The following is an 18,567-nucleotide window of genomic DNA, read 5'->3' on the forward strand; positions in this document are numbered from 1 at the left end:
ATGGATATGTATGTTTATTTTAACTGAATTCAGATATCTAGTGTTAATTACTAATATTCAATAATTGGTGTCTTGGGATTTAAAGACTAATATTCAATGTACATGTTTGCCAGAAAGATGAATATAAACTAATTTATTTTGAGATGCTGTAATGAGAATATCCTGCATTGTAGGATGACAGAGTTTATATTTCCGTTAACTGCTGTTTGCAGATCACTGTGGAAAACTTTTACAAGAGGTACATTACAAAGGTTCAGTGCATAGCAGGCCAGCTGTGCAAGTTGGATTGAACTGGAGAACAATACATGTCCTTTAACAATATGGTTTGTCCTAGAGTGTGGCAAATTCTAAAGTTCCTCTGGGAAGCAGTGTTTTCAAATCCATTTCATAAGACAAAAACTTTAACACAAAGCTTACGTAAAAGTTAAAATTCCCGGGTACTGGTTATTCCTAGTGAATGCCTAGCTGATTGCTGCTCAGATCAAAAAATGTTTTCTTAAAAACCGAACAAAACCCCCATAACATATAGTTTATTGTGGTGATAAATGGGTGTTCCTGGACCACAGGTGAAAGAGTTGGTTACACAGGGAAGTTGTTTCTGAGAAAAGCTGGCAAACTAAGTTCTGACATTAAACTTGACATTTTAGGAAGGTTGCCTAATATTTGCTCAGGATACTATCTTAATCTTGTGTCAGGCTCTTTCAGATCCTCTTCTGTCCCCTGGACACTGAAACCGTTCTGACCATAGATTCATAGACTTTAAGGTCAGAAGGCATCATCATCATCATCTAGTCTGACCTCCTGCACATTGCAGACCTCACTCACTTCTGAAATAGACCCTTAACCTCTGGCTGAGTTACTGGCATCCTCAAATCATGGTTTAAAGACTTGAAGTTACAGAGAATTCATTTACACTAATTTAAACTTGCAAATGACCCATGCCCCATGCTGCAGGTCTCAGTCAATCTGACCCAGGGGAAAATTCCTTCTCAACCCCAAATATGGCGATCAGTTAGACCCTGAGCATTTGGGCAAGACCCACCAGAAATACCTCTGCAGAATTTGATTTTTGCTTATTTATTTCCCCACTAGGGACTCTTGCATAAAACGAGGATCTTTTTTTGAGTCCAGTTGCTCCAACTTCTTATTCCCCACCTGCAGCCAGAATCCTGGGGACATAGTCCTTTCCAGTAGATGCAATCCCGGTGTGTCAGAGGAGTCTGGCTTTGTGAAGGGAATAAACAGTTGAACTCTTAAACAGAGCACAGGTGCCTGATAATGAAATGAAACCAAAGTAGGGGCTCTGCAGCAGAATGGTTTGTATGCAAAGCAAGGGGCATTCCAAAATTTCACAGGAGGCACAAGCATGCAGACAAAGATCTCCATCATTGAACTGATGAGTGAACCTCAAAGCAAGAAAGTAGTCATTGTGGCCCCTGAAGGAGTTGACAGCTTCTCAGGTAGGAATATGCTAAGCACAAAGTAAACCAATGAGTAAGAGGGAGGCATCTGTGATAAACCAGTGGGATAAAATGCATCCATCATCTAAGAACTTGGAAAAAATCATCTGGGCTGTGTTTCTGTCAAAGGCCTTTGTACTGTGTATGTCAAGTCTCCCTGGAACACAGTGCTAGGTCAGCCAGTGAGACTCCAGAAGAAATGAGCGTTTTCTCTAAAGTCATGTTACTGTATGTTTTGAGGTCTGTACTTAGGGTAAAAGCTGTTTTGTATTTGCATCTGAATGTTGAAATGTGTACATTTTCGTACAGCCTTCTTTGACAGTGACAGTGCTCTCACCTTGGATGATGGAGACAGTCTCCCTAGTATACTGTTGAGATGGAGGATGTAGGGGTATCTGTTGTGAATTGCTGGGAGTTGCTGTTGGAGAATTTACAAGGTAGTGAGTGTCCCAACAGTTCAAACACTTACACATGTACATAACTTTAGGCATGAGAGTAGTCCCATTGAAATCACTGGGTCTGTTTACACACCTAAAGATTTTGGAGGATCAGGACCTAGCAGCAGATACAGAGGCATTTACAGAAGCTGAACTGAAACCTCTTGCCCATTTACCAAAGCACCTTAGTTCATCTTTAAATGCAGATGGAAAGTAATAGAAGCGGACTAAAAATAACTGATCTGTACTCAGAACGTTTTGCTAATGAGGAACTATCCACATAGACCTCTGGGTTCCCACACACTCATCTGTTTCAATCAATACATATACAGGAAATGTTGGCCAAATAATTTTGAACTGAAAACTTCATGTGTAAAAAGCAAAGCCCACAAATGGGTTTGCCTGCCTCCTTCATCTTGATCAGTTCTTGCAAAATTGAAAGTGATTTTGTTCTAAGGTAAATTAAAATATTTATATTAAGATTATTGCTAGTATCCATTACTGAAATGAATTCAATTGACTTACATATTTCAGTCCCTGACTGTATGTGACAGGGTGACAAATGGGCTCAATTGTCTTCAGAGGGAAATGTTATGAAGAGTAAATCCTGCCATGCAAGAGACTTCTAAATAAATTGTTGCACACAGCCCTCTCCACCTTGGGAATCTGTATAATGTATTTGTTACAGGTAGGGGGGTGGGAGAACCTCTAATGTAGCTTGTTGAGACAGAAGTTTTACTTGTTAGCGCAGCAGGTCCTCTGTGAGAAGATGCTTAGACATACTTACGGGTAAATAGCTGTGCTGTTTATGTACTTCTGATAAATCATTGCTCATCGTATGAGGTGTATTTTGCACTGAAAGAAGTTTGAGCTTGTGAAGTGAATATTTTAAAAAATGAATTAGCAGGGTAGTTAAAATATCAAGGGAACTTTTTGATCAACATAATTCGTTAGTCATCATAGAAGAGTTTTCACAAAAAAAGTTTAAAATATGTAAAGTAAAAATGGCAGAATTCTCTACTGAGAGCTTCTCATTACAAACTCTGATAATTCACTTAAATTTACTATTAAAATAGTTTCCATTTGTATTTTCTCTTCAAAATTGGTTTTAGAAGAATGTTGGCAGAATTATTAGTTGAATATTTTGTGTGCATATTTAGCAGAAATGTCATGTCTTTTTAGAACTGAGAGAGCATGAAGAAAACATTTCAGTTGTTCTGTGATATCATTTACCTGCTCAAAGACTACAGTATTTGGCTTGTGGGCAGATTTTTCAGAAGTGCTCTTCACCCAGCAGCTCCAATGGAGGAAGAGGAGCTGTTAGGTTCTGAACACTTTTGAAAATCTGATCTATATTTTTATGGATACAATATAAGAATTAAATAAAAGCTAGGCTAGTTGAATTTACAGTTGTATTGCAGCATTCTAGTTTGATTTGTTGCTCCTAAATAGCACACAGCCCTGCTTCCCCTTCTCCTTGGCCTCCTTGTAGATGAGCAAGAGTTTATACTGCAGATCTATTTTTCTGCCAAAGAAACGCAAGTTGGACTGTTTATTTGCAGATGATCTCTCTGTTTTGCATGCTTGAGGGTGGAAAGCTGAAGCAAATGGGTATTGATGTTCCATGCTGGGCAGAAGTTGTGCAATCTGAGTTTGTTTGCAGGTTCTCTCTTTTTTTTTAGTCCATGAAGGGAATGTGAAGAAGACACCTGAATTACTGTTTGCTTCTCACAAGAAGTAGCAAAATTCGATCTTCAGTTCACCACAATACTTTCACCGGATCTGTTTGTTGAATGCAATGTGTGTGTGCTGCACCCTTAACTATTTCAGCTCCGCCTCCTTTGGTGCTTTGTTTAAACTGTGGATTACTGACTAAGGCAGATGAGAGCCTGGTTTTCTGCTGAGCTGTGTTAGACGCCATTGTGCTAACCAGTCTTATTACTAATATTACTTGGTGAGGGAAAAGGCTGCAATGTGATCAACTTCCTGATCTCCAAAAAAAAATAAATCCAGCTTTCCTTTCCCAGCAGCTGCTGCCAGCAGCTTCTGTCTTGTGCACTCAGGCACAACTCCAGGAAGTAACTAAAAGCAAGACTGAGCATACAACTTCTGTTTCTCCAGAGAAGGTTAGCTTAGCCAGTTTCCATTTCCCATTGCATTTTCCTCCAAAGATGATACCCAAAGTATTAAAATCCTCCAAATACCAAGTAACAGGGTCTAGTTGAGGCTGGTGCACAGCCTCCAACCTTCAGAAGCCCTAAAATTGATAACTGTTCACTCACTCTATTGCTGTGATAATGCTGTCAGAAGAGGAGGAGCCTGGGTTCCCCAGCTGGGTTCTTATACACGCTTTTTCCATTCACCATTGTTTGCTGATAAGTATTTGTGTGTGTGGAAAGTCAAAAGGAAAAACATTGTCTGCCTTCAACAGCCAGGAAAGTAGTCAAGACCTCTAATATTTTTTTCTGCATTTTGTCTGTGGTGATGATTGTTTAAACAATTTGAAGTACATCTCCATTGTTAATTAAGGTAGTGTTCCAATTTAACTTTATTTTTCCTGGTTGAGACGTTTGCTGTCATAATCAAGAATTATTTTTCATGCTAGCTGTTTTCAGTTGTTGACTACTCTGTAGGTTCCTTCTTTAATTTTACATCTTTCCCATGTTATCTAATGTAATGCATTGTATTGATCATTTACCAGTCACCAGAGTAGCTTCTCACCACAGATGAACCTGCTGCTGTTTGATTTTACTTCAGCTCTGTGAATTGATTCTTTCGAATGGTGATGAATATCAGTTTGTACATGGATTTTACTTACTGCCAGTGTGCTCCATTCCAACTAAGCACAGAGGAATGCATGGTCCCTGCCCCAAGGAGCTTACACTCTAAAACAGACAGGCAATGTTTGCCAAAGGTACCAGCTTCCAGGGGTGCAGGATGTTATTGTTCATTGCGTAATTGGTGGGTCATATTTGAGAGGCCTCATGGATAGAGCACATGTTTTTTGGAGAGGGATCTAAATGGAAGAGAGGGTAGTTGCCTGACTTCCAAGGAACAGGAGGACATTCCAGGAACAAAGAGCAGCATGGAAAAAGGCACGAAGACAAGAGTGAGAGAAAAATACAGGAAAGGATCCTAGCTCATGACAGACTGAGTCAGTTAGGGATATATTTTCATATGGGCAGTCTTTCCTTTTGCATGTGTAGTTGGCTCTTGCAGTTGGACCGTAGGAAGAAATCAAAGAGCTTGCCTCTTACTACCTAATTGCAGGCACAGGTTTGGGGAAAGATGCAGGCACTCAGATGCGTGCCCTCAATTTCATTTTGCGGGCTGGAATTGGAAATCAGAATTACTGATCTTACATTGCCACTAATTCAATCACGTGTGGAAACTGCTGATTTCTTATTAATGTCTGTCATATTGTCAGTATTTTTTTTTTTACTTTAACATCCGTTAGTTTAAATATTTTAAGAATTTTATGGTCATAATGGAGAGAAAACAAAATCATCATTGAAAGTTTGCAGATGACACAAAAATTGGGGGAATGGTAAATAATGAAGAAGACGGGTCACTGAGAGAGAGTGATCTGGATTGCTTGGTAACTGGAGCATGTGCAAACAATATTCCTTTTAATATGGCCGAATGTAGAATTACACATCTTGGGGCAAAGAATGTAGGCCATACTTATAGGCTGGGGAGCTCTTATCTGACAAGCTGGACTCTGAAAAAGACTTGGGGATCCTGGTAGTTAATCAGCTGAACCTAAGCTCCCAGTGCCATGCTGTGGCCAGAAGAGCTCATGTGATCCCTGAATGTTAGTTTGAATTTTTTTCCTGTTCAAAGTTTAGATAATCTCAAAACAGATAAATTGGGATGGCACTGACTGAGTATTTTCACCCCCAAGTTCCACAGCAAGGAGATTACAAAAAGCTTTTAGGAGACTGTTCGGCAACCAGTCAGATCCCCAGCTGGGTACTCTGTCATTTACATTCAGCTGTAAAACGTTCATTGGACAGTTGGAGGAGGCTAGGATTGGAGGATTCTAGATAGTGTGCAAAGCTCTAATAGGAGCTGAGGAGACTCAAGAAGCTGAGAATTGGAACAAGTGGTGTGTTCTGATGCAGTACTTTTAAAGTGATTTAGGAGGTGATAATTTCCTAAAATAGAGGTTAGAGTTGGAATTTTGTGTGTACCAGGAGAAAGGTCTACCCTGGCTTACCTTTTGTCTGGGGCATTGGTTATATCTGAGCATTAAATGGTATGTTTCATAGGTTTTAGATTTGGAGATCTTCTGCAATGATTGTGTCAGTCATTGAGATCAACTTAGTAGATCTTGCAGTTTGGTAGGGACCTTAATAGCTACTTTCACCTTTTTCTTGAGCAGAAGTGAGTGATGGAAGAACAGTGTATTTTTTTGAACTAGATCCCAGAAGAAGAGAATCTAGAGCTCTTAACAGTAGTGCTACTTGCAGATTGCAGTTTACATTTCTAGAGCCAAAACCTTCCAGATACCTAATGTAGTCATCTTCAGAAACCTGTTGGATTTTTATTCATCTGGGAACTTTGCATAATAGGAAAACTATTAATTTCCCATCTTCCTGGCTTGGTTTGCAGATTGACCTGACACTACAAGAGTCACTTTATTACCTATGCACACTTATGCTTCTTCAACACTGTTTGCCAAAAGCTGGGAATGGGCGACAGGATGGCTCACTTGATGATTACCTGTTCTGTTCATTCCCTCTGAAGCACCTGGCATTGGCCACTGTGGGAAGACAGGATACTGGGCTAGGTGGACCATTGGTCTGAACCAGTATGGCCCTTCTTATATTTTAATGTTATGTTCAGCTTCCTGTTCCAAATAGAAATATTTGATTAAGCTTTAAGACCAGTTATGATAATTCCTTTGTTCCCAGTTAGTTTCCATTCATGGTGCTTTCCATTTTTACCTCCCTTGCACTTTGTTTGACTGCAGTAACTATAGAAAAACAGTGTCCTAACTGTGAAAACAAAAGGCCTCTGATGGCATCTCACAATAACTGACACTTCCGTGCCCCAAGAGCTCTGTGAAACAATCCATTTTGTTTCTTGAAACTTTGTATGAGAGAAATGTGTGCATTTGAACAAAGACTAAGCTATCATTTTTGCTAACAAAGAGAATGGAGAAGCCCTGTGGCATGGATGCAGAAATCTGCAGTTATGGTGACATCCAGTTATATACCGCAGATTGGAAGGAAGGACATAGTGCCACAAGACCTCAAGAACCATCAGTACCATCTATGAATTCAAAGGGAGAACAGCGACTGAAAATGATCATATCCTGCTTCCAGCCAGATGAGAGCACCTTGATATGTTGATTTATAAGTAATTAGTCAAATCCTTTCAGAAATACAATGCAGCTAGAGCAGCAGGAAGCGCTAATGAAATGCTCCTTGTTTCTTGATGGTTGAGAAAAATGTAGCGAATAAGACTTAAACTTGTGTATATCTTCAAAGCATTCAACACTGACTGAAATGGCAGTCCTATTTGGCTGTTAAAGAGCAAATCACCCATCAGCTTCCTCTGGAATGCTAGGTAGAGATTCTGTCGCCAGCTCTGGCAGATATATTTTTAAAAAGAGGAAAAAACTCATTTAATGTTAATTTAATAACATTTTCTACTTTAATAACATTTTCTTCAAATGCTGAAAAGCTAGCAAACACACAGTGAAGATAAATTACACATTTCTTTCCCTTCACCAATATACTACCTTCATTCTCCAACATGTTAACATCCATGGCTTCATAAACTACCATACAGCCTTAACTACGACATATGTACAAGGACATATGTTAATTTTTTTCTGAGAAAACAAGAAGTTGATCCGAAGAGGAGGACACTTATAATATGTCCTCTTTGTGTGTGCATTGGAGTCAAGTTCTATATCTGTGCAAGTAAAGAAGCAGAATTGTAGGTGTTTACCTTAACTTTTGTCTGAATTAATTTCCCTAGTTTTTCAAGAAATAGGAGATGAAAAATAGAAGGCAAATATTATAGTGCCATACAAAGAATGACGACAGTATAGTAAAGAATTTGGGGCTGCATTGAGTGTTTGACTATGGCTAAACATTGACCATTATATAGAATGCAGTTGTTGTGACTTTGTGAATACGTTGTCATGTGTAAAAGACATAGGACGTGACCTAACAAAGAATGTAGTTATTAGCACCACTTTGAAACTAACAGTGCTGAAGTACATGTTGACATTATAGTAAATGGGGCTACTGGAATTTGACGAATTTCCTGCCATCTGTAGCCATAGGTTGCTGCCTTGCAAATTAAATAATTTTCTCTCAAATTTCAAAATGGAAAAATACAAAAGTGATATTTGTGAGGGAGCTATCTCAACTTCGAACAGACACTGTAAATGCCTTTGTTGTTTGGGAGAATTGTGCATTCCCACTAAAAGTGTGATTTTTTTCAAGTCCATCAGCTTCTGAGCTAGGAATGACAGAAAGATCTTCCTAATGACTGAGTAAATGAGACTCGCTTCTGAATGAGGCTCACTACCCCCACATACAGGGATCTTCTGAGTCAAAGGGTGTGAGTGTGGGCTTTTTGCCTTCAAGAGCTCCGATGTGAATCACAACCTCAATGACAGCATTGTCCTCAGACAGACCACAGGGAACTAGAAGTCCAGGGATAGGTCACCCAACTGAGCTTCCTCTAAGAGGAAAGCTTCCTATGAAACCAAACATCATCTGAGACTTCATAGGCCAGAATGGGTTCCCACTGAAACTTGGTCTCAAGCTGGTTTCTACTGTATGGCATGAAAGCATCTGCTTCCAAAACCGAGAGTTTCAGAAAATAGTATGACACTGACCCAGGCACTATTTACTTCGGTGGCCCCAGCATCAACTCTTTTGGCACCAGAACATAGCTGGTGAGAACAGTGCACCATCACTGTAGTGCAAATTGCTACACCAACTTGACAAGACCCAGTTCCTGCACAGCTGTCTATTCCATTTGGCACTGTTGAGATACTTGGCACTGATGGACCTGCAGATTGACCCAGAACCTCAGTACCCCTTGCTGTCGACTTCAGCACTGCAGTGAGCACCAACTCTATTCAGTAGTGCAGCACCGTCGGTCCCTAACACATCGAAGGCCAATGCAACATCCATGGATCCGATCTATGCATTCTCTTTAGAGTAATCTTTGGAATCAAGGAAGGAGGAAGAAATTCCACACCAGCAACAAAACTAACTTGCTCACCCAGACTATCACTATAGCACTCAACATCTTATAGAGGGACCCCTACATTCCTCACGGGAAAGGTTTTCATACCCCCAGAATCCTAGCTCATGGTTCCCTACTTCTTAGCTACCAGGCTCTTATCTGCCGATGCTCATGTGGCCACTGGGTACCCTGGTCAGCTTAGGGTAGCTTTGCCCCAGGGAGCAATCGTACCACCATACTGTGTTGGCCAGGCTGCCTCCTTCATGGTGCTATGCATTCAGATACCCCAACAGCCCCTTCCAGTTTCTGCACAGCCACAAGCAGAAGACAAGTTAACAGAAGAAAGGTGACCTGAAAGGTGACCTGCCTCACTGATGACTCTTTCCTCCTCGTATCCTGATGAGTCTGTATTGCCACATACAGACCCACAAAGGACAACTATAAAGGTTTTCACATTCTATTAAAAAGGGTGGCCTAGGCCCTCCAAATCCCTATTGGGGAGATGCGAGAACAGACACACAAACTGGTAGGCATACTTTCATCTTCATAGTAGGCAAGATAGCCCTCCCAGTCAATGATCCAGACCTCCTGGACCCGGCCAGAACCTTGTGGCATACACTTGCCTTGGCACCACCTACATCCAGTAGGGCAACTTAACAATATCAGGTGCCTCCTTCGGGTGTGGAATTCTTTTACACTCACCCTACCCCATCCTTCCTGAAAGTCACTGTTGCAAACGAAAAGGCAGAACCTTTCAGACCCACACCAAAAGAAAAAGAGCAAACAGACTAGGTTTATTTGGCTGGAAAGCCTACTGTAACATTGGCAGACCAGGTGCCACTGCATGACAAGGCTCCTGGGACTTAACTGAACACTGACAAATACAGAGCTGGAACCAGTCTGGCTCACCTGTGTTAGTATTGTTAAAATAGGTATTAGAGTTATACAAATGTGCTTAGCGTTGAGACTTTATGAAATACTTGTAAATCACTGTATGCATTAATCTCATGTCTAATATCTGCATTCCATGTTATAAGGTAATATTTAAGTGTTTGCTCAGTGACTATAAATCACCAGACAGAAGAGAAGCATTAATGAGTGTGAAGTACTAGTTTACAACAGAAGATGTTATTTCCTGCCCAACAAAAGAACACCCATCAACACCAGATGAACCATTATGGAACATAAGAGGAGAAAGTCTATGTTGATTGCTCCCCACTCCTCCTTTTGCAACTTGAAGCAGAAGGGTCAATGGATTTAGCGAGATCGTGCTCAGGCCAGAGCACAATCTATCCTCAATAATAGCAGGAAGCCTTCTACAAGAAGGTGCTGTGCCGCCAAGTGGAAGCAGTTCTCCATCTGGTGTCAGCAGCATAATGTACTACCGTAAGAGGCTGGGATCCCTCTTACTTTGGATTGCCTTCTTTCTTTGAGGACTTTGGAGCCTATCTATCACTTCACTACCCATGTATCTGGTATCTATCAATGCCTTCTGTCATACAGTGAAGAACTCCTTGGTTCTTATCCATCCCACAACCATGAAGTTCCTGAAAAGCATCATCAGAACCTTTTTCCCTGGTAACTATAACGTGCACCTGCCTGGGACCTGAACTTGGTACAGTACTTTTGGCACTTATGATCCCGCTGAGAATGAAGAATGGTAGCATGTGGGGGGGGGGGGGAACACCTAGGTTTTGTCATGACTAGAAAAAAAGCCAAGTTTCAGTTGGGCTTGACTTACAAGGGGCTAGGTAAGCCCAACTATTTTTCTTGTTCTTCTGGGCAGTCAGTGTTGTTTGACCTTGGCTGAGCCTTGTGGCACACTGTATTGTGTGTCAATGCTCTGACAGTGCAGCACAGCGTCAGAGAGCTTGTGTGGCATTGTGTGAATGTCAGTACAGATGTGGAGTTCTGGAGGACAATGAGAATACAAAAGGGGGTGTTAGATTGGGGGAGAAATACTTATTCCCGTTTCCTCTTGACATCCCTAATGGGATGTCAGTTTCTGGAGGTGACAGTGAGAGACTTGCAGACCACCAAAATGCTCCCTGTATTAATACTGCTAGATTTAGCCTAGCAAGAGATAATTTGACTGTCTGATTAGAAGTGAAGTTGTGCTGAGTACCCAGAACTCGGAGATGCAGAGTGCCTATTGTCTTCTCCACAGGAGCAGAATTAAGGATGTGCAGCTCTGTGTGAAACATCTTAACTCTTTATTTCCTAGTTTTCAGAGGTTTAAGTTTATATGCCGTCATGTTCTAGAAGGGCATGAGAAATCAATAGGCAACCTTTACTGTATTAACAAAATGTTTTTTGCAGTGAATTGATTGCACATTTCTCAACTTTCATTAATGTGCTTCAATCTTGTCCCATTTCAAAGAAGATTTGATCAAAGCACATTAACAAACTGTTAATGCGCATCAGCAGAGTCTATCCGGACAGTTAGTTCACTGCTGGATAAGGTGGGGTAGAGTCACCCAGGTTGCCATGAACTAAGTGTTCATGTATACAGTCCCCAACACTTGCAGATGATTTCCTCCTCAGAAACTTTGGTGTGAATGACACACACTGAGCAGGATGACTTTAAAATCTGGTCTTAAAGTCTATGAATCCTCACCTTAGATTTGAGTAACAGCAAATTGCTTATATTTTTCTCATACTGAGAATTTCCAGTTCCTCCATTTATTAGAGAGGCCCTAGCATTGGTTAACTCAAATGAATTATTTCCCTTATGTTCTTTAACATCTTGTTATCCCATATGTCCTTTAACACATTCGTGAGTGATTCTGGGTTACATAGTTTAATGTTTGCCTCATATTTGCCTTACTTATTTTAAAGCTACTTTAAGGCCCTTCTGATTTGTCTAGCTAGTCTGTTACCCAGAACATTGGCTCTTCTACTACTGAGAGAGAGAGGCTGTCCAAACTATACAGCCCTTTTTCCTGATAGAAGGTAACCTAGTGTTCAACAAATCTAAATCCCATTACATCACTTACCTAGTCAACAGCCGACTTCCAGTATCTTCTGCCATCTGTCCTCCCTTGATCATGGGACAAGAAGGATTCTCTGCAAAGATCACCTGGGCTTTCTTCTCCTTCAGCTCTCTTCTGACATGTCTGAAATCTTCACTGTTCTTTGGTATTCTTGAATCCATGTCGCTGGAAACAAAACAATTTACACCATCATCTAACACGAGCTAGGGTCACCTGATGAAGTGAATAAGCAACATGTTTAAAACAAACATAAGGAAATACTTCTTCACACAATGCACAGTCAACCTGTGGCACTCGTTGCCTGGGATCTTGTGAAGGCCAAAAGTATTACTGGATTTAAAAAAGTGTCAGTTAAGTTCATGGAGGATAAGACCATCAATGGCTAATAGCCAAGATGGTAAGGAATGCAACCCCATGCTCTGGGTGTCCCTAAACCTCCAACTGCTAGAATCATCTGGCACTGGCCACTAGCAGAGACAGGATATTTGGCTAGATGGACCATTGGTCTAATCCAGTATGGCTGTTTTTGTGTTTTTATGTTAAAAATGTAATACTAGCTCTTCACTCTAGCAGAGAAAGGTCTAACATGAAAGTTGAAGCTAGACAAATTCAGACTAGAAATAAGGCGTACATTTTTAATGATGAGGGCATTTAACCGTTGTAGTTTACTAAGGATCATGGTGGTGATTCTCCTTTGCTGACAATTTTTAAATCAAGATTGGATGTTTTTCTAAAAGAGGTTCTCTAGCAATTATTTGGGGTAATTTTTATGGCCTGTGTTATACAGAAGGTCAGACTAGATGATCAGAGTGGTACCTTCTGGCCATGGAATCTGTGGTTATCTACCACAACTCTTGGTGAATTGTTCCAGTGGTTAAGTACCTTCACTGTTAAAAATGTATGTCTTATTTCGCGTCTGAATTTGGCTAGCTTCAAGTTTCAGCCAGTGGATCGTGTTGGACCTTTCTCTGCTAGACTGAAGAGCCCATTATTAAATATTTGTTCCTCATGTAGATACATATAGACTGTGATCAAGTCACAACTTAACCTTCTCTTTGTTAAGCTAAATAGATTGAGCTTCTTGAGTCCATCACTATAAGGCAGGTTTTCTAATCCTTTAATCCAGTGGGTCCCAACTTTTTTGGCTCGAGGGTCATAAATATAAATTTTAAAACCCTGAAGGGCCACCAGTCTCTGTCAGCAGCCCCTCTCTCCCCACTCCCCCACTGCAGCCAGCAGGAAGGAGTTCAGTGAGGAGGAACTCCCATCCCCCTGTCTCCACCTGGGTCCCTAGGCAGCAGCTCCCTTCTGCAGCCAGGAGGGAGGGGAGATCAGTGCTCCCCTCTCTCTGGCTCCTGCAGGGACTCATCACCTAGGGACCCAGGCAGAGCACTTTGCTCTCTGCTGGAGCTGGGGGAGGGGAGCGCTGATCTCCCATCCCCTCGACTGCAGCAAGGAGCCTGCACTGGCAATGCACTCTGCCTGGGTACTTAAGATAGTGGCTGCCTTCTGCAGCCAGAGGTACAGGAGATCAGTGCTCCCCTCCCTCTGGCTCCAGCAGGGACCCCATCATCTAGGGACCCAGGCGGAGCGCTTTGCCGTGCTCCGTGCTACAGCCAAGGGGAGGGGAGTGCTGATCTCCCATCCCCTTAGCTGCAGAAAGGAGCCTAGACTGGCAACAAGCTCTGCCTGGGTACTTAAGCAGTGGCTGGCTTCTGCGGCCAGCAGGAGGGGAGCCATGGGCCACTCTGAAAGACCCTGTGGGCCATGGGTTGGGAACCACTGCTTTAATCATTCTCATGGCTATTCTGTGAACCCTCTCCAATTTATCAACATCCTTCTTGAAAAGTGGACACCACAACTGGATGCAGTATTCCAGCTGCAGTCACATGGGTGCCAAATATAGAGGGAAAATAAACAAGGAAATCTCAAGTAGGGAGGTTATGTATCCCAGGGTCACATTAGGTCTTTTGGCCATAACCTCGCACTGTGAGCTCATGTTCAGCTGATTATCCATCACAACCTCCAAATCATTTTTAGAGTTACTGCTGCCCAGGATAGAATTCCCCATCCTGTAAATAGGACCTACATTTTTTGTTCCTAGATGTATAGATTTACATATGGTCATATTAAAATGTACATTGTTTGGTTGCCTCCAATTTACCAAGAGATCCAGATTGCTCTGTAACAATGACCTGTCTCCATTATTCACCACTCCCCCAATTTTTTGTCGTCATCAAACTTCGTCGGTGATTATTTTGTTTTCTTCCAGGTCATTGATGAAAATATAGCATATATGAATATAGGATAGGGTGAAGAGCTGATCCCTGTGGGACCCTTCTTGAAACACACCTGCTAGATAGGACATAAGTAACAGCAGTATTGCCAGGGTTGTTGGTTAGAGAGCTGTACCAGGGTGGGACCGTATATATACTTGGATGGGAAACCTCGAAGATACAGAGTTAGTGGCTAGAAGGACTGAGACGGGAGACTAGTCCCATCTTTTAGAGTGTGTGCAGGCTGTCTGACATCCCCCTCCTGACCTGAATTCCAGGAAGAATATGATTTTGGTGATGACAGTCTTTCCTTGAAATAGTTCTGAGGAATTTAAAGAGCTTAATCTGTTTAGTTTATCAAATATTATCAAGAGGTGACTTGGTCACTGTGTAGAAATACTGGGTATTAAAAGCCTCTTTAATCTAGCAGAAACAGGCATAACAAGAACCAGTAGCTGGGAGTTAGAGCCAGACAAATTTGAATTAGAAATAAGTCGCAACTTTTTACAATAAGGATGATTAGCCGTTAGAACAGCCCAAGGGAAGAGAGAGATTCTCCATTTCTTGATGTCTTCAAATCAAGACTGGATGCCTTTTAGAAAGATCTGCTTTAGCCAAACACAAGTTACTGGGTTCAACATAGGAGGAAGTGGGTGAAATTCTATGGCCATGTTCTACGGAAGGTTAAATCGTGGCTAGAAAAATATATGAAATCAGAAAGGAGAAAACTTGACCATAAAGTATGGTATTGTGAAGATCCAAGGCTTGCCACTGCTAATGTACCTACCTAGTTTGCCATTAGGAGCCACTACTGCCAACACATCCACTTCATCCGTCGCCACTGCTGCTTTATCCACCCTGTTTTCAGCCAATCCCTTGTGATTTATTTCCTTTGTAGAAGATGCCTCAAATTCATTTTTTTCTTTGTAGACCAGGATTTTGTTCTGAGCAGGCTTTATGGATGCTGGCTGTGTCTCCTGCTATCCTCTCGCATGTAAACTCCAAGCCAGGTCACCATTCTCAGAAGTCAGCAAATTACAAGAAACACTAGCTGTGCCTCTCATGGGCAAAATGTGAGAGAGCTGTTCAGGTCATTGTCTCAACAAGCTTAGAGAGACTCAAAAACACACCCTGTTAGATGGACAAGACCTGCACTCTCTTTTTATGGATTTTATAACTACTGTTCACAGCAGTTCCCCCACTGCAATGCAAAGCAAGCTGCTGAGCAACATGGTAAAAACACTAGCAGAATGAATAAAACTCTTGTTAAAATAGTATTAACTTTAATATAAGAAAAATGGGGGTGGAGTTTTCACAAAGTTTAAAGGGGGATTTGGTGTTACAGATTTTAGCTGGAATAGTCAGTAATATTAAAAAAAGATGTTTTCTCTCCCTTATGTGAAATGGGTGCAAAGGCTAAAAATGGCCCTATGCATCCAACTGCACTGGCTGTATTGCCTGTCATCCCCTACTGGCAGCAGATTTTTTCTCCTATTTAAATGAAATCACAGCTATACATCAGATGGAGAGTATATACAACAACGATGCTACCAGCTGGACATTCTGAATATAGATTTTGAAGGAGTGGGCCAAAGTTTTCAGTTGTGACTGTCACGCTTTCTGGAATGGCTCACAGCTGAGAGTGCCTATCTCAGGGCAGACTATCGGAAAACAAGGGCAGACACCCAAACCGGTGGTATGTTCTATAATTAGATTTCACCAAGTCAGTAACAAATGTGAAAACTTCAAAAACAGACTTCAGGGAGAAACTGCAGAGCTGGAACTCGTATGCAAACTTGACACAACCAGACTGGGTCTGAATAGGGACTTGGAATGGTTATCTCATCACAAGAAGTAATTGTCACTGTTCACGCATTCTCACCTTCTAATCAACGGTTGTGAATAGGCCTCATCTACTCTAACTGAATGGACTTTGTTAACACTTACCCTCCCCATTGTTGTTTCTTACCCTTGGATGTACATATATACCTCCTATCTGTGATTACCATTTCATGCATCTGACGAAGTGGGTTGCAGCCTACGAAAGCTTATGCCTGCAGAAATCTGTTAATGCTTAAAGTGCTACAGGACTCTTGTTGTTTTTTCATGGAATCATAGACAGTCCCTGCAGATTCTCCAGTTTATCTTGCCACCCAGACAGACTGAACTTTGTAATAAAAGGTTTTTTAAACCAAAAATCACACCATATCAGGTTGCTCCCAGTCCTAAGAGACAAGTTACTTACCCTAGATCAGCTGATCCTCCAGATCTTGTGCTAAAGACAAAACTAACTAAAGATTTATTAGCTGAGACAAAAAGAATGAAAGTTATTGAGAGGTTAAAACAGGTAAAATACGTGTACAGGTGTGTCACAGTCTATCATTCCAAATACTGGCAGAGATGTAGTAATCTGCCAGTTTCCCAAAAGTCTCTCAAGGCTACCCAGAATAACTTCGGGGATCTCTATTCATTCAATTATTCTGCCCTGTTAGAATTCAAACAGTCCAGAGATGAAGGATCTTTCCTTGAATCCATATCTATAGTCTCCTCACACAAAAAGCAAGCTGACAGTATCTCTGCTCATGTGGGTCTTTCCTGTGAGGGGGATGAATGAGGAATGCACTCAGCCTTTTGGCCTCAGATGGTCACAGTTAATGACCACTTGCTTTGAAATTAACATTTTCTGTTAAAGTCCTTAAGTCCTTCATTTCACAAGATTTCTTTGCTGCTTTGTTTAGTTACATGGGTAGATACTATATAAATATTTGCTTACAGGAACACAAGTGAAAACAATACAAGTTATATTCTATTAATTTTCATGGAGTTTAAACATCTGAATTACACACTTATACATTTAATACTTGGATCTATACTAACATACAAGTGAAGGCACTTGGAAGAGAGGAAGGTGATCAGGAACAGTCAACATTGATTCACCAAGGGAAAGTCATGCCTGACCAACCTGATTGCTTTCTATGAAGAGGTGATTGGCTCTGTGGATGTGGGGAAAGCGGTGGATGTGATATACCTTGACTTTAGCAAAGCTTTTGATACGGTCTCTCACAGTATTCTTATCAGCAGGTTAAAGAAGTATGGGTTGGATGAATGGACTATAAAATGGATAGAGAACTGGCTAGAGCATAGGGCTCAACGAGTAGTGATCAATGGCTCCATGTCTAGCTGGCAGCTGGTCACAAGTGGAGTGCCCCAGGGGTTGGTGCTGGGGCCGGTTTTGTTCAACATCTTCATTAATGATCTAGAGGATGGGGTAGATTGCACCCTCAGCAAGTTTGCAGATGACACTAGGCTAAGGGGAGTGGTAGATACTCTGGAAGGTAGGGATAGGATACAGAAGGATCTAAACAAACTGGAGGATCGGGCCAAAAGAAATCTGATGAGGTTCAACAAGGATAAGTGCAGAGTCCTGCACTTTGGAAGGAAGAATCCCATACACAGCTACAGACTGGGGACGGATGAGCTAGGCAGCAGTTCTGCAGAAAAGGACCTGGGGGTTACAGTGGATAAGAAGCTGGATATAAGTCGGCAGTGTGCCCTGGTTGCCAAGAAGGCTAATAGAATATTGGGCTGCATTAGTAGGAGCATTGCCAGCAGATCGCGGGAAGTGATTATTCCCCTCTATTCGGCATTGGTGAGGTCGCATTTGGAGTATTGTGTCCAGTTTTGGGCTACTACAAAAAGGATGTGGACAAGTTGGAGAGAGTCCAGCGGAGGGCAACAAAAATGATTAGGGGGCTGGAGCACAAGACTTATGAGAAGAGGCTGAGGGAACTAGGCTTGTTTAGTCTGCAGAAGAGAAGAATGAGAGGAGATTTGATAGCAGCCTTTAACTACATGAAAGGGGGTTCCAGAGAGGATGGAGCTAGGCTGTTCTCGGTGGTGGCAGATGACAGAACAAGGAGCAATGGTCTCAAATTGCAGTGGGGGAGATCTAAGTTGGACATTAGGAAAACGTTTTTCACTAGTAGGGTGGTGAAGCACTGGAATGGGTTACCTAGAGAAGTGGTGGAATCTCCATCTTTAGAGATTTTTAAGATGTGGCTTGACAAAACCCTTGCTGGGATGATATAGCTGAGGTTAGTCCTGCTTTGAGCAGGGGGTTGGACTAGATACCTCCTGAGGTCCCTTCCAACTCTATGATTCTATGAAATGTCCTGGGGTTCTG

The 18,567-nt window shown here is 41.7% G+C and overlaps 1 protein-coding gene across 9 annotated transcripts in view; it reads left to right on the forward strand.

Annotated features, from left to right (window-relative positions):
• Positions 1-18,567, forward strand: part of MAP2K4 (mitogen-activated protein kinase kinase 4) — a 133,820-nt gene that overhangs the window by 24,610 nt on the left and 90,643 nt on the right. The window lies entirely within an intron of this gene.

Source organism: Emydura macquarii, unplaced genomic scaffold (assembly GCF_026122565.2).
Source record: "Emydura macquarii macquarii isolate MOO-44397 ecotype Brisbane River unplaced genomic scaffold, CSIRO-AGI_Emac_v2 contig_1230, whole genome shotgun sequence".
NCBI lineage: Eukaryota > Metazoa > Chordata > Testudines > Chelidae > Emydura > Emydura macquarii.